The 17,331-nt window shown below is 35.9% G+C and overlaps 1 long non-coding RNA gene across 3 annotated transcripts; it reads left to right on the forward strand.

The window, feature by feature from the left end:
* The first annotated feature begins 14,212 nt into the window (after positions 1–14,212).
* LOC128093507 (uncharacterized) lies at positions 14,213–16,309 on the forward strand. 3 transcript variants are annotated; one of them, XR_008212545.1, is made up of 5 exons: positions 14,213–14,734; positions 14,804–14,945; positions 15,023–15,182; positions 15,252–15,660; positions 15,770–16,309. It is a non-coding gene; the product is annotated as an uncharacterized LOC128093507 (long non-coding RNA). The 3 variants fall into 3 exon arrangements; XR_008212546.1 differs by having other exon boundaries at positions 15,275–15,660; XR_008212544.1 differs by having other exon boundaries at positions 15,023–15,660.
* The last annotated feature ends 1,022 nt before the right edge of the window (positions 16,310–17,331 follow it).

Here is a 17,331-nt window from a genome sequence, read left to right on the forward strand (position 1 = left end):
GTAGTTGAATGCCCAAGGCGAAATCCAAACTGCTCATCAGCGAAAATTGAATTTTCATTAATGTGCGTCATCATTCTATTAAGAATTATTCTTTCGAATAATTTACTAATAGATGAAAGCAAACTAATGGGCCGATAGCTTGAGGCTTCAGCAGGATTTTTATCCGGTTTCAAAATCGGAATTACTTTGGCATTTTTCCAACTACTGGGAAAATATGCCAAATCAAAACATTTGTTGAAAATTTTGACCAAGCAACTTAAAGTTGCTTCTGGTAATTTTTTAATTAAAATGTAAAAAATGCCATCCTCACCAGGGGCTTTCATATTTTTAAATTTTTTGATAATAGATTTTATTTCATTCAGATCCGTATTAAAAATTTCATCTGATGAAAATTCTTGTTCAACAATATTCTGAAATTCTATTGAAATTTGATTTTCAATAGGACTCAAAACATTCAAGTTGAAATTATGAGCACTCTCAAACTGCTGAGCAAGTTTTTGAGCTTTTTCCTCATTAGTTAATAGAATATTATCACCATCTTTTAAAGAAGGGATGGGTTTTTGAGGTTTCTTAAGAACCTTTGAAAGTTTCCAAAAAGGTTTGGAATAAGGTTTAATTTGTTCGACATCTCTTGCGAACTTTTCATTTCGCAGGAGAGTGAATCTGTGGTCAATAACCTTTTGCAAATCTTTTTGAATTCGCTTCAGTGCAGGATCACGAGAACGTTGATACTGTCTTCGGCGAACATTTTTCAGACGAATCAGAAGCTGAAGATCGTCATCAATAATGGGAGAATCAAATTTGACTTGGACTTTAGGAATAGCAATATTCCTAGCATCCAAAATTGCATTAGTTAAAGATTCCAAGGCTGAATCAATATCAGCTTTGGTTTCTAAAACAAAATCATGATTTAAATTATTCTCAATATGATGCTGATACCTGTCCCAATTAGCTTTGTGGTAATTAAATACAGAACTATTGGGTCTGGTAACTGCTTCATGAGAAAGTGAAAAAGTTACTGGAAGGTGATCAGAATCAAAATCAGCATGAGTCACTAAAGGACCACAATACTGACTTTGATTTGTCAAAACCAAATCAATTGTTGATGGATTTCTAACAGAAGAAAAGCAAGTTGGCCCATTCGGGTATAAAACCGAATAAAGACCAGAAGTGCAATCTCTGAACAGAATTTTACCATTGGAATTTACTTTTGAATTATTCCAAGATTGGTGTTTGGCATTAAAATCACCGATAATCAAAAATCGAGATCTATGCCGAGTAAGTTTATTCAAATCCCCTTTGAAATAATTTTTATTTTCCCCAGTGCATTGGAATGGCAAATATGCAGCTGCAATCATAATTTTCCCAAAAGAAGTTTCAAGTTCAATGCCCAAACTTTCAATAACTTTTAACTTAAAGTCACGTAACGTGCTATAAGTCATACTACGGTGGATAACTATTGCAACTCCACCGCCATTTCGATTCATTCGGTTATTAGTTATAACTTTATAATCTGGATCACTTTTCAAATAAGTGCCAGTTTTTAAAAATGTTTCGGTTATAACAGCAACATGCACGTTATGAACTCGTAAAAAGTTGAAAAATTCATTTTCTTTCGCTTTTAAAGAGCGAGCATTAAAATTCATAATATTGATGGAATTACTTAGATCCATGATTAAACTTCAGGGTAAGAACAACATCATTCGCAAATTTTAATCCAATCTGGATTGCTTCCATCATGGATGTAGCATTACTCATTGTTTGAATCAAACCAAACAGTGAGTTTTGCAAAAAAGTCATTTTTTCAAACGTAACATCGCCGAGATCAGAAGATCCCAAAGCGTTGCCAGCAGAAACATTTTCAAATGAGATTTGAGGTACCTGCCCAATTTCAGAAAGATTGGTAGAGGATTTAAAATTCGTGGATGAACCCGAAACGACGTTAGCATAAGAAATGCCATTGTTGTTACCTAACTTTTCCACGGTAGGGGTATTTCTAGAATTGTTCGAGTGAGACAGCACGAACGTTTGATTTAAAGATGCAGGTACAACCTGACTTTGAGAAAATTTCGGTTTGGATTTCGGCTGATGCTTAGCACGAGAATCCAAAACCTTTTTTCTGATGGGGCAATCCCAGAAATTTGATTTGTGATTTCCACCACAATTTGCACATTTAAATTGGGTGACTTCTTTCACGGGACAATTGTCCTTGTCGTGAGAAGAATCCCCGCAAACCATGCATTTTGGAACCATGGCGCAATGATCAGTACCGTGACCGAATGCCTGGCAACGCCGGCACTGGGTCAGATTCTGGCCATTACCGCCATGTTTCTTAAAATGCTCCCACTTTACCCGTACATGGAACAAAAACTGAACTTTGTCCAAAAGTTTCAAATTGTTGATTTCATTTCTGTTGAAATGAATCAGATAAAATTGTGAAGTCAAACCAAAGCGAGAAATATTCCCGTTTGATTTTTTCTTCATTGGTATTACTTGGGATGGGGCAAAGCCAAGCAACACCTTAAGTTCGTTTTTGATCTCATCCACCGACAAGTCGTTGGAGAGACCTTTCAAGACCGCCTTGAATGGCCGAGCATTCTTGGTCTCATACGTGTAGAAATTGTGTTTGTGGTTTTTCAAATAACCAACAAAAGTTTGGTGATCTTGTAAAGATTCCGTCAACAAGCGACATTCTCCTCTTCGACCAAGCTGGAACGAAACCTTCAAATTGCAAGTTTCCTTGCAATTCTTCAGTTGCGTTCGAAAGCTGGCCAAATCGGAGACGGAAGTCACAACAATTGGCGGAGCCTTTACTCGTTTCTCGACGGCAGAAGGCTCAGTACGAGGAGAAGGTTCCTTGTCATCAGTTTCGGATAAAACACCGAAACTGTTTGTCAATGGAATTGGAGGATTGACCTCACATTCAGAATCAGAATCAGACCTCAGAAGAGGCTGTTTTCTTTTTCTGTTTCCGTTAGTCGGTTTAGCGTTCAAACGCTTCACCGACGTAACGACCAAATCTTCAGAAGATTTGCGTTTACCTTTGTTTTGACGCATTTTGCAAGCAAAGTTCTCTTAAAAAGATGGCTTCGTTTGTAAAATACAACAAAATTTCAGGCGGGGTTAGTCTTGAAAAGACTGTTTAGAATTTTGGAAAATAACTCAGGTAGTCTTTAAAAAGACTGTGAATTTTGTTTTGAAATAACTCTGAGCTTAGGTAGTAAAAAATACCGCAGCTCTAGTGTCCGTTCACCACGAAGGTTCGCAAGACACTGAGGTCAGAACGCGTTTGACACACGTACAAGCCCGACTACCGTAAACATTTGTAATTATTACTCGGGGACTCTGGCAACCAAATTCAACCCATTTTCGAGACAATGCACAGAATGGTCAACCGAACAAAACGTGTTTGTTATTGTTTACATTGCGTGCTCTATCTTTTCTTCATTCAGACCGTTTTTCTCGGAACGTCAAAAAGCGACGTGCGACAAGATAGCAAAACAGCGTCGAATTGCTGCCAGCAGCAGTATCGAATTGTAGAAAAAAGGAAAATTGTGTTCATTCCTCACGAGTGGCCTCCTCAGAAACGCGCTGCTTCAGAGTCTGGCAACACTGCAGCCCAGCAGCTCAAGTGGAGATCCATTATCAATTTGACGAAGCGATAAGTGGCTTTTTACATGTGCGAAATTTTGCGAGCTGGTTACGTGAAATTTAACAGGATATTTATCGTGTATGTACTCGCAAAAAGTAAAAACAAATGACGAGTGTGAACGATACTTCACATCTGTTGTATTGCTCTTCACTACACTATTTGGCGGAGAGTACTCGAGATAAAATCCAAATTTGAATGGGCAAAATTAACTTAAGAAACGTCTACAAGACTGCGTAGCAAATTATACTTTTCCGAGAATTTCATTGGCTTAAAAAGGGAAATAAAGAAATATACAGAAGTATTTTTTTTTTCTTTTTTTCAAAGTCTTAGAATGCACTCACATATAAATACCTGTTCAAAGTTCTTTGTCATAGTGGTCATGTGTAGCATAACCACCTACACTGCGCTTCTATTTATCTATTTAACAAACTATGAATGTGTTGGTAAATTTCTGAAAAAGAACAAACTTTGTGGGGGCCTTCCCTATAACCAAATAAGCTATTTCGTGTCATTGCTTCACCCATACAAGTCTCCATACATATTGGCTGCTGTCCATACAAAAATGGTACTAAATATTTCAACAGCTGTAACTTTTGAGTGAATTTTCTGATCAATTTGGTGTCTTGGGTAAAGTTGTATAAATTTTTGAGGACTATTGAGAAAAAATTGGTACACGGAAAAAAAATTGACGATTTTTTAATGAACTTTTTTTTCTCCAAAACTCAATTTCATATATTTTTTTATTTTTGAAATTTTTTGATAAGATTTAGGGCACAAAAACCCGCAACTTTTATATGCAAAAAAATTGACATTATTTTTCAATGCAAAATTGAATTTGCAATCGAAAAGTACTGTACAATTTTTTAGATAAAGGGCTCCAAGATATAGCCACCGAAAGATTGATTTTAGCGAAATATTTGCAGTTTTTCTATTTAAAAAAAAAATGACCAAAAGTGACCATTTCTAGCAATATATTTTTTGAAAAACCAAAAAAAAATACTATAAAATTGTCTAAGAGACATTGAAGATTGGACCTCGGGTTGCTGTGATACAGTCGCTTTAAAAAAAAGAAACACAAAAATTGAAGTTTTCTAAGTCTCACCAAAACAACCCACCATTTTCTAATGTCGATATCTCAGCAACTAATGATCCGATTTTCAATGTTAAAACATGAAACATGCGTGAAATTTTCCAACCTTTTCGTCAAAAAATATTTTGAAAAAAAATCAAGACTAGCATTTTAAATGGGCGTAATATTCAATGTTTGACCCTTTTAAAATGTTAGTCTTGATTTAAAAAAAACATTTTCTTTCAAAAAGATCGCAAAATTTCACTAATGTTTCATGTTTTAACATTGAAAATCAGACCATAAGTTGCTGATATATCGATATTAAAATATGGTGAGTTGTTTGGGTAAATTTAATTTTACATTAAAAAATTACGTCAAATTTGCTTTTGCGTGAAATTTTGTATTTTTCCAAAAATCACTATTTTTCAAAAATTCATTACTCGGCGGCAGATTTTCATGTTTCTCTATGGTTAAAAAGTTGCGGGTTTTTGTCCCCTAAAACATATCAAAATATTTCGAAAATCAAAAAAATACGTATTTTGGGAAATTTAGTTTTTGTGAAAAAAAGTTTATTAAAAAAATTGATTTTTTCCGTGTACCTTCTTTTTTCTGAATAGTCCTCAACAATTCCTACAACTTTGCCTAAGACACCAAATCGATCAGAAATTTCACTCAAAAGTTACAGCTGTTTGAATATGTACGCACAGAAAAAAATGATGGTAATATTCATCAGGAAATGGTGACAGATTTTGTGTCAAAAAATAATATTAATTTTACCCAAGAAAATGAAAAATTTTCATCAGTTTTTGATGAATATTCATCAGGTTTACATTTTTACACATTTTTATGTAATATTACTCAAAAAAGAGGTAATATTCAAACTACCAAATTTTCAACATTCCAAAATTCATCTTTTTTTTTCTGAGTAGAAAGCTAGGCGTAATCTACACCGCAAAAAAAAGTTGAATTTTGGAGTGCTGAAAATTTGGTGGGTTAATATTACCTCTTTTTTGAGTAATAATATCTTAAAAAATGAGTAAAATTGTGAACCTGATTAATATTCACCAGAAACTGATGAAAATTTGATTTTTTAATTTGATTTTTTTTCGTACCGCCCCTCCGTCACGAGATATCAAAAAACGGACCTCGGATTCGTGATTAAGGACATAAGTTAACCCTTAGGACAAAGTTTTACGCAAATCGGAGAGGGGTCGGGGCCACTTTTCCCGATTTCGTGTGAGTTGTGATAATTTGATCGTTACGCCATTTGAACGCTGGAATGAAAACAGACAAAGAAATCAGCCTTCTGGTTCTGAATGTGAGGGTTTATCCACCAAATCCCATAAGACAGATTCCCAAGCAGGGGTAAATAACACGGGAATACCAAATTTTGGTATTACTTGTGATGGTAAAATACCATAAAATCATACCAAAGTCTTGTATGTACCACGCATTCCAAGATGACATGAAAACGCTACATCCTGCTCGTTTCAAGAAAGCTCTACAGTTCCTTGAGGAACAGTTTTAGATTGTTAACACTTTAAATTTTTTTTTCGTTTCTATTTTCGTTTTGAAATTGTATAAATTAGTTGTATTTTTTGCACACTCTATTTGTTACTGTAAATCTTACTAAAATTTACTTACGTTAAAACTAATCTGCCACTAAGAGCCAAAAAATTACTGGCAAATAAAACGATTAAACTTAAAAATACACAATGTTGGATTCGTTAGAGATTAGTCATAAACTTTTATATTCATTTAAATAAGATTATTATAACACCTGCTTAATTTATTTTATTTTTGATAATCTGATATTACTTCGTTTTTCAAGGAGTAGTTTTTATTCTATATTAATCGTTGATTTATTCTGTTTTACATCTTTATCTAGTTTTTGCTTGGGTGAACATGAAGATTCCTTGACAGTATTTGTTACACGAACATAATTTGTCATTTCAGTAATTTCGTTACTCCCTAGCATAAAAAAGTTACCAAAAATTATACCTGCAATCACCAAGGTCATAAATCCACCAAGCAGAATCATTACAATAGTAAAAGTCATAGGGATAACAAATCTTGCCACGACAAATCTGTTATAAACTGTGCAGTTTTCCATTTTCTCATAACGCCCCTTCATATCATCATGAACTATCACCTTTCCAACATTACCCCAACCGTTTCCATGGTCAACAACACCCCACATTGTTGTACTACCTTTTTCTTGTCTATACCAGAAATTATCAATTCCCCACGTAGTTTTTCCAAAACCAGAATCACTATATCCTACATCAACCGATCTCATATTTTCTTCGGGACAGCATTCTCTAACCTCGAAAGTTATAATCCCATTCTTGCAATGCATTTCAAAATACTGACATTTTTGCAACAACTCCGGTATTTTCGAGTTTCTAAGGTTAAACGGATTATGGCCACTGTCATCCGGTATCAGGTCGAAAATGCGGCCAAGAACGATCGTTCCTGGGCGGCAAGTGGAAAGTCTGCTATACGACAGATGCAGATACTTTGGAAACTCGTTCGTAAAAAGTGTCAATACAGGCGAGCAGAGTATTGACCAAACGAGAACGACTAGAAGAGTCATGGTAGTTTTCAATTCTAATGACTGACTGGGACCGGATATTCAATGGATGGCTCATTTAAAGGGCAATCCGCGTGCTGAGGTTTTAATGTCATTATATTTGAATATTAGTATTAGATTGGTGCATATTCTTTTGACGTAAGTTGACATCCATAAACCACGTGGAAGCTTTCTTTCGGAAATGTCAACCCAAATGAACAATTGTCCATACAAAACTTTTGTTTTGTATGGAGCGTGGACAATCGCTTAAGACACGCCCCTACCCCCTCATTTCCTTTAAGTGTCCACGTGGTTTTTGGATGGCGTTAAAAAGCTATGCATTAATCTATGTTTATATCTTTGTGACATTAGCTAAACAGAAAGTCACCTAATTCGCTTTTTGAATGCGATCCCGTCCTATTAAATAAACGGAATCGACGTAACACCTTATAATGTGGCCCTCTTAAACCTTGCGGTTTTGTCAACGGATCCACAGGCGTGTATCGTTCTTTTTGCGACAAGACTCCGCCTCCCGGGTCTCCTAAGTGTGAAGGTATGGGCACGGGGAGAGGGCACCGAATACCTATATTTACACTTAGAATTTTTTGCGTCCGCCCCGGGATTCGAACCGTCGACCTCTGGATTGTGAGTCCAGTGCGCGGTCCGATTGATCCACACAGGCAGACATCCCTATCCCTATCCTATTAAAGGGTGTTCTTCTATGAGAAATGGGAAAAATCGTTTCCTTGCTTACACCAGCCAACAAAATTTCTGCGCAAGCTCAACTCTAGGGAAAGCATGAAGTTTGGGGTCCCCAGAAACAAGGGCACCTTGAATTTTTCAAAAATATTTAGACAGGACCGAATGGTTTGGCTGGAGTTTGTTTGTATGACGAATTAGTGCTGTCCGCTACTCTTACATATTGCATGCAATTTTTGCTTGTTTACAAGAGCGTTGAACCACCCTAATTGTCCATACAAACTTTGGAGAAAAGCTTGTCGGCCCTGTCTGAATGTTTTTGAAAGTGTGCACGTGTTTCTGGGGACCCCAAACTTTATGCTTCCGCTCGAGTTGAGCTTGCGCAGAATTTTGTTTATTTTTTGCAGGGCTGTAGAGTCGGAGTCGATGGAGTCGGTTCTTTTTGGGGACCTGGAGTCGGAATCGGAGTCGTCAAAGCTCGAACATCTGGAGTCGGAGTCGGAGCCGAAGTCAGCTAAATTTTATGAGCTGGAGTCGGAGTCGGAGCCGAAAATTTCTGATAACCCGGAGTCGGAGTTATCTTAAACACAATAAAAGTTTTTTTTTATTGTTCAGTATTTGAGATAAAACAGCTTAAGAGGTTACATACATGTAGAATGTAGGGGTTACACACGGAGAGACTGGCCGGGGCAAATCTAAGAAAATCTTGATTAATTTAACTAAAAGTATGGGTCATTACACAGCTTTTTTGCCTTCCTCACCTCACTGAGGCCTTCCTCACCTCACTCGAAAAATGAACTTCTTAAATACACCTCTCAGATATACCTTCACGTATACCTATCGACTCAGAATCAAATTCTGAACAAATGTCGCCCGGTTGCCACATTGCTTAACATTCCAATGCCCAAGGCTCCAAAAAAGTTGGAACGGTAACTTCAACTCAATGGTTCTCGGGCATAACTCAAGATCAAGATGATAATTCTTTCCAGTGATTTGTTAGGATGTCTAGATGATTCTAGAACTTTGCAGAATTAATTTCATCAAATCTGTAATTTTTGCAATCAAAAACATCGTTCCAACTTTTTTTTCGCGTTTAAAAAAAAATTCGCCGCAAATTCCGTGGAGGCAGTCGTTTAAAAAAAGTTGGAACGATGTTTTCGGTCGCAGAAATTACAGATTTGTTCAAATCAAGTTCTGCAAAATTTTAGGATCATCTAGACATTCTTACAAATCGCTGGAAACAAGAATCACCCCGATTGGTTGAGTTATGCCCGAGAACCAGCGAGATGAAGTTACCGTTCCACCTTTTTTAGGAGGCTTGGGCGTCCGTGTAAGTTGGACATGCGTTGGGCGTTCCAGTGTTAAGCAGTGTCTGCTTCTCTTCTGGAAAAAAAAGTCTGTATTAGAGCAGTTCTCTACGGAATCGGTCTTTTTTCTTTAATTTTAATTTTTGTATTTTTTAATCCGGCTGAAACTTTTTTGGTGCCTTCGGTATGCCCAAAGAAGCCATTTTGCATCATTAGTTTGTCCATATAATTTTCCATACAAATTTGGCAGCTGTTCATACAAAAATGATATGTGAAATTTCAAAAATCTGTATCTTTTGAAGGAATTTTTTGATCGAGTTGGTGTCTTCGACAAAGTTGTAGGTATGGATATGGACTACACTGAAAAAAAAATGCTACACGGTAAAAAAAAATTTGGTGATTTTTTATTTAACTTTTTGTCACTAAAACTTGATTTGCAAAAAAACACTAATTTTAATTTTTTTTTTATTTTGGTATGTTTTAGAGGACATAAAATGCCAACTTTTCAGAAATTTCCTGAATGGGCAAAAAATCTTTGACCGAGTTATGATTTTTTGAATCAATACTGATTTTTTTCAAAAAATCGAAATATCGGTCGCAAAAATTTTTCAACTTCATTTTTCGATGTAAAATCGAATTTGCAATCAAAAAGTACTTCAGTGAATTTTTGATAAAGAGCACCGTTTTCAAGTTATAGCCATTTTTAGGTAACTTTTTTGAAAATAGTCGCAGTTTTTCATTTTTTTAAATTAGTGCCCATGTTTGCCCACCTTTGAAAAAAATATTTTTGAAAAGCTGAGAAAATTCTCTATATTTTGCTTTATTGAACTTTGTTGATGCGACCCATAGTTGCTGAGATATTGCTATGCAAAGGCTAAAAAACAGGAAAATTGATGTTTTCTAAGTCTCACCCAAACAACCCAACATTTTCTAATGTCGATATCTCAGCAACTATAGGTCCGATTTACAATGTTAAAACATGAAACATTCGTGAAATTTTTCGATCTTTTCGAAAAAAATATTTTCAAAAATTTAAAATCAAGACTAACATTTCAAATGGGCGTAATATTGAATGTTTGGCCCGTTTAAAATGTTAGTCTTGATTTTAAATTTTTAAAATATTTTTTTCGAAAAGATCGGAAAATTTCACGAATGTTTCATTTTTTAACATTGCAAATCGGACCTATAGTTGCTGAGATATCGACATTAGAAAATGTTGGGTTGTTTGGGTGAGACTTAGAAAACATCAATTTTCCTGTTTTTTAGCCTTTGCATAGCAATATCTCAGCAACTATGGGTCGCATCAACAAAGTTCAATAAAGCAAAATATAGAGAATTTTCTCAGCTTTTCAAAAATATTTTTTTCAAAGGTGGGCAAACATGGGCACTAATTTAAAAAAATGAAAAACTGCGACTATTTTCAAAAAAGTTACCTAAAAATGGCTATAACTTGAAAACGGTGCTCTTTATCAAAAAATCACTAAAGTACTTTTTGATTGCAAATTCGATTTTACATGGAAAAATGAAGTTGAAAAATTTCTGCGACCAATATTTCGATTTTTTGAAAAAAACTGTATTGATTTAAAAAATCATAACTCGGTCAAAGATTTTTTGCCTATTCTGGAAATTTCTGGAAAGTTGGCATTTTATGTCCTCTAAAACATATCAAAAAATAAAAAAAATTAAAAATAGTGTTTTTTTGCAAATCAAGTTTTAGTGACAAAAAGTTAAATAAAAAATCACCAAAATTTTTTTACCGTGTAGCATTTTTTTTCAGTGTAGTCCATATCCATACCTACAACTTTGTCGAAGACACCAACTCGATCAAAAAATTCCTTCAAAAGATACAGATTTTTGAATTTTCACATATCATTTTTGTATGGACAGCTGCCAAATTTGTATGGAAAATTATATGGACAAACTAATGATGCAAATTGGCTTCTTTGGGCATACCGAAGGCACCAAAAAAGTTTCAGCTGGATTGAAAAATACAAAAAAAATCGAATGACCGAAAACTCAGAGAATTGCTTATTAATTATGATGCTGAATACATCATTTTGTTTCGACAAAGATTTACACGAACTTTTTACTGAAATATACAACTCATAAGACATTGTTTACTAAGACTAGGAGGCAGCATACAATTCCATCGTGCACCTAATGTTGGCATATCAGCACCTGGGTGTTGAATAGTGGTTCGCAAAACGGCCTCAATTTCGAACTGTCAAAGTGGAACCAATTTACTGTTCGTCAAAAGTAGAATGTATTGTTATCGATCATTAAAAGTAGTTTTTTTGGCTGGAGTTGCAGTCCAGAAATCTTGAGAAAGTTGAAGGCGAGATAGTCATTTTTATAAATATGAATTGAAATTGTTTATGGAGTCGATGCGTTCCATCCAGAAGCTGCGTTGCGTTCCATCCAGAATTAGCGATGTTTTTTCGCTGGAAAAGCTGCAGGATTCCAAAATCAGCCAGGGAATTTATCTGCGACATCGCAGAATGACACTCTCGCCGCAGTTCTTCGTCACCCGTATAAAAGAAAAACATCTCCTTACCGATTGAAACTACAAAGTCAAAAACAAGACAAAATAAAGCCACTGACACTGATTATAAAACAGCTCATTTACCAGAAAGAAAAAAGTCATGCTTGAGCTTGAACAGACTCCTACTTTGTAGATGTAAACAAAGTGGGATCATTCGAAAATCACGTTACGCATTCTCTCTATTCATCACCCAGATCAGCACTTTTAAATTTAATTACAGCCCTCCTTTCTGCTTTATTTTGGAGATTTGGTTAAAAAAGAATTGAAAATTGCTGTTCTAAAGAAAACAATAATTATGAAAAAAATAAAAAAAGCTCTTAAATTAATTTGAAAATACAACCTAAAATACAACATGAATGTGAGGAAGGTACCAACCACCTTAAGGTGGATTAAGTAACGTTTTTCAACAATCGATTGTTGATTTGTTTAACCCGAAATTGCTGACCATCACTTACTAAAAGTAACTAAAAAAAATTGGAATTGCCATTTTTGTTGGTTAAATGGTCAAAAAATTTCTAGCAGTCGACTGCAAGAATATTTTTTTGAGAAAATTAAATAAAATTTGTTGTTTTCAGCTGAAATATTGTGGGAAATTCTGTAGAAAAAAACAGGCTGGATCCTAATTTTCAACTATTTTACAGCAATTTTGTTGTTGCATGAACCGAAATATTTTTGCATGCAAAACATTGCTTTATTAAACAAAATCAATGCTAGTGTCGATATTTTTTTCTTTAAATATCTAACGATACCGGCTGGGCTGAATTTCTAGCTATATTTTCAACTAATGTCTTACTTGAATACACAAAAATATTCGTACATGTAATCAATATCAGCTGTTGTCAGCAACATTTTTTTTATTGAATTTGCATTAAATTTTGTAATACTGCCGAAAACAAATGCTGGGTGTTTTATATTCGCATTTATTCTGGCTAAAATCTTAACTGTTTATACTATTTTTTCATGAAGTAATGAATTACTAGTAATAAGTTTAAGAACAAAACTTTTTTTTTCAAACTGTTTTTATGAAATATGTTAAGTTTGATTAATGTTTAAAATTATTACTCCGAATAAATCTAAAAAAAATAATTAAAAAAACATATTGAAAATGTTGTAAAAGAAACTTAAAAAGATGCTTCATTTAACATGAATTCTTGAAAAATATAAACCGAGTTTAATTTTCCCAAAGTTTTAAGCTTATATTTTTATTATTTTGTATAAAATTAATAGTTGTATTCACTACCATTATTATGAAATCATCCGATAAGTCATCATCTACAACGGTCTCAGATTTAGTTATTTTTCTGTTGGTTGGGCACAGAATTTACACAAAGCTAACATTTTTGCTGCAAATAGACATATTAAATTTATTAGTGACTTAATAAGAAATTCATGTTCTGCTATAAACTGAAAAAAAGAACGTAAGTAAATGTTGCATACATAAAAAAGATGAATGAGTTCGCTTGAGCCAGTGCAAGACACCCGAGGAACAGATTGACGTGATCGCACACCTGCTGACACATGGCACGAGCAAATAATCATCTTATTCAATTACGGTTTTTTATTTCATTATTTATTATTTTTGTACTATTGATCCTCGGTCCTAACCTGGTCACAGCACCTAAAAGGACCTAATAAAAATAAGTTATGAAGAAAAAAAAATAAAAAAGATGAATGAAGAATATCAATAATGCTACTTACCGAGTTTATATTTATTTAACTAATTCATTGCCTTTGATTTAATCATAAATCTTCGTACTCCGATTCCTGAAAAAAACGTATTTTGAGTTTGACTTATCAGTTTATAAAGCATTTCTATTGCAACAAAATTTTCAAGATAATAATTATCTTTTATATATATATTATATTTTTGTTTTTGTGATATTTTCCTTCATCTTTATTTTTTATGTTGTTATTTGTAATTGATGATTCTGATAAAATAATCGTTCATTAAGATTTTATCCGTCGTAAGCACGAAGCTTTTTAATAATTCAGTTTTCTGAAAAGAATCACATAAGATAAATTATTGTGCAAAAATAAACCCATACTTTTTGCCTTTAGCATTTTCAACCTATTTTTTCACAAAAGTCCTCAACAATACCTACAACTTTGTCGAAGACACCAAATTGATCAAAAAAATTCACTCAAAAGTTACAGCTGTTTGAATATTTACATACCATTTTTGTATGGGCAGCAGCCAAAATTGTATGGAGACTTGTATGGGTGAACCAACGACGCAAAATAGCTTATTTGGTCATAGGGAAGGCCCCCACAAAGTTTGAGTCAAATAAAAAAATACAAAAAATAAAAATGGTCGAAATCGGCCGATTTCGTAGAGAGTTGCTCACTTCAGAATGCACACACAGCAAAAAAAGTAGTAAAGTGCCTGCATGTAATACACCTGCATGTATTTTATTTTGTGTAATATTACATGCTTATTTGATCCCCAATCCTTAAAATAAAAACTAACACCCATAACTACTTAAACGTGTAATATTTGCTGTACATTCGATACAATATTCAACGCAACCTTGTACACAAGTTTTACTGTCAATTTTCGTGTAAAATTATCGACGAATTCATTTAGCCGACTTTGACAGATCTCATAAAATCCCAGTGCCATCAGTTTCCTTCTGTCAGGTGCATCGCGATCGTATTTCGAGTTGCCCGAAATGGTGAGTGAGAGCGGTGAGAGCTAAACACCCGCAGGAGTGAGCCTCATACCCGGTTCTAATCTGTCGGACAAAACACGACTGGTCTTCGGAGCGTCGATCTGAACCGGCGGACTCGGTACGTGACATCTAAACAGCCGCAGACAGCCGCTGACGGTCGTTGCCGGTGGAAATGCCCAGATTGTCAACTTACTCGCGGAAGCCATTCATCGACTCTTCCAAAGGTAAATATGATCACCAACACCAAAACCCTCGCGAAGCCTTGCTCAGAACTGACAACTAAACAACCGCAGGAGTGAATTCTCCCAACCTCCAGGCCGTGCATCATACCCGGTTCAAATCTTCCGGACACAACACGAACGGGCTTCGGAGCGTCTTCCTGAAACCGGCTAACTCGGTACGTGACAGCTAAACACCTGCAGACGGACGCCAAAGGTAAAAATGATCAACAAAAACAAAAACACCTCGCGCAAACTTCAAAACGACCTTTTTCTTTGTTTTTTTTTTCTTAGAGTTTCAACCGCGAGACGGAGTAAGTTCTCCCAACCTCCAGGCCGTGCATCAGTCCCGGTTCAAATCTTTCGGACATAACACGAACGGGCTTCGGAGCGTCCTCCTGAAACCGGCGAACTCGGTACGTGACAGCTAAACACCTGCAGACGGACGCCAAAGGTAAATATGATCACCGACACCAAAACCCTCGCGAGGCCTTGCTCAGAACTGACAACTAAACAACCGCAGAAGTAAATTCCCCCAACCTCCAGGTCGTGCATCATACCCGGTTCAAATCTGCTGGACAAAACTTGACCGGGAAGATGAGCTCCCGGTGGGCTTCCGACTAAGCTGCAACGTCGTCGGGATGTGGAATTTCCCCGGAAGCTGCACGCTCATCTCCCCGAAGCAGTCCATCGGCGCCGCATGGTGTCGAACGAAGATGAGTTCCCAGTGGGCTTCCGGCCAAGCTGCAACGTCGTCGGGATGTGGAATTTCCCCGGAAGCCGCACGCTCATCTCCCCGAAGCAGTTCATCGGCGCCGCATGGTGTCGAATGAAGGTTAGCTCCCGGTGGGCTTCCGGCCAAGCTGCAACGTCGTCGGGACGTGGACTTGCCCCGGAAGCTGCACGCTCGGCGTTGAAACGTAACAAATCATGTATGTGCACAAGCAAAAAAGTGAAGATTGACGTTTTCCTTGCCTCTTCTCCATCTTCTACATTAATCTCTAATCATTCTCTCTTATTTATTTGCATTTTATTTCTCAGAATTGCACCACTATCGAAACAAGTTGGCCATGTTGACTTCAAGGCGCGAAATAGTCGGAAGCTGGACATCTTCCCAAAGCAGTCCATCGGCGCCGCATGGTGTCGAATGAAGGTTAGCTCGCGGTGGGCTTCCGGCCAAGCTGGAAAGTCGTCGAGATGAGGACTTCGCGCCTCCCCGTCGGAGACTGCTCGATCAAAATCGGTATCCAGGACGAGTGAAAAAGTGAAACTTTTTAACGACCTCTTAAGAAGAAAAATGCTCATTCAGTTGGATTAATGTCGGTGGGAATAAATTTCTTCGAAATGCATTGTATTGTTGTGTTAATAAAACTGTTTTTTTCAGCATTTTATTTTGCTTGTTTTTATTTACATTGACGACTTTGACATGATAACCAATTCGATACCTATGCCTGGTTTCAAAATAAGGATTTGTGTAATATTACACGTTTTTTTTGTACATACATGTGTGTAATTTTAAGTGTTTATTTTGACCAAGGTGATGTGCATGCTTTTGCATGCGATTTTACCATCGGATTTTTTGCTGTGCACCCCCTCTCCGTCCCGCTTGCCTACTGTGGTGAGTGTCCAGGATAAAAGCTATCACTGATTTGAAGCAGAGCTTTGAGGTTTGTGTCTTAGACAGTTGTTTTCTCTGCTGTAGTTTGAGGTGTGCACATTTGTGAAGAGCAACAACTTGCTCGATTGTCTAAAAATCTTTGCAATCTGCAATAATTAAATTCAAATAACACGAAACAAAATTACAAACAGCCTACCTGCAATCACTTTTTCTCATTTTGGGATTCCGAAATAAAATGTGTTTTAACATGAAAAAATCAATTCAATTATGAATTCATTTCATATAAAATTTAAAAAAAATCTATGTTTAATTTCCTATTGAGAAACTATTCAAATTTGGGGGGTCTCGTGGCGCAGGGGTAGCGGCTTCGGCTGCCGATCCCGATGATGCTATGAGACGCGGGTTCGATTCCCGCCTTATCCACTGAGCTTCTATCGGATGGTGAAGTAAAACGTCGGTCCCGGTTTCTCCTGTCTCATCAGAGGCGCTGGAGCAGAAATCCCACGTTAGAGGGAAGGCCATGCCCCGGGGGGCGTAGTGCCAATAGTTTCGTTTTTTCAAATTTAAAATAAAAACATTTTTAAGATGAAATAAAAATTTGTGATACAATTGTAATAAATTGTAATTTTCTTCATTTTCAGGTTGGCATTCAAATATGACCGCAAAAGCAGTATAAGAGACGAAGGTTTTAGAAAACACAATGTTGGATTCGTTAGAGATTAGGCATAAACTGTTTTATTCATCTAAATAAGATTCTTATAACATCAGCTTTATTTATTTTATTTTTCATATTTTTTTTTTTGATAATCTGATGTTACTTCGATTTTCAAGGAGTAGTTTTTATTCTATATTTATCGTTGAATTATTCTGTTTTACATCTGTATCTAGTTTTTGCTTGGGTGAACAAGAAGATTCCTTGACAGTATTTGTTACACGAACATAATTTGTCATTTCAGTAATTTCGTTACTCCCTAGCATAAAAAAG

Source organism: Culex pipiens, chromosome 3 (genome assembly GCF_016801865.2).
Source record: "Culex pipiens pallens isolate TS chromosome 3, TS_CPP_V2, whole genome shotgun sequence".
NCBI classification, from domain to species: Eukaryota; Metazoa; Arthropoda; class Insecta; order Diptera; family Culicidae; genus Culex; species Culex pipiens.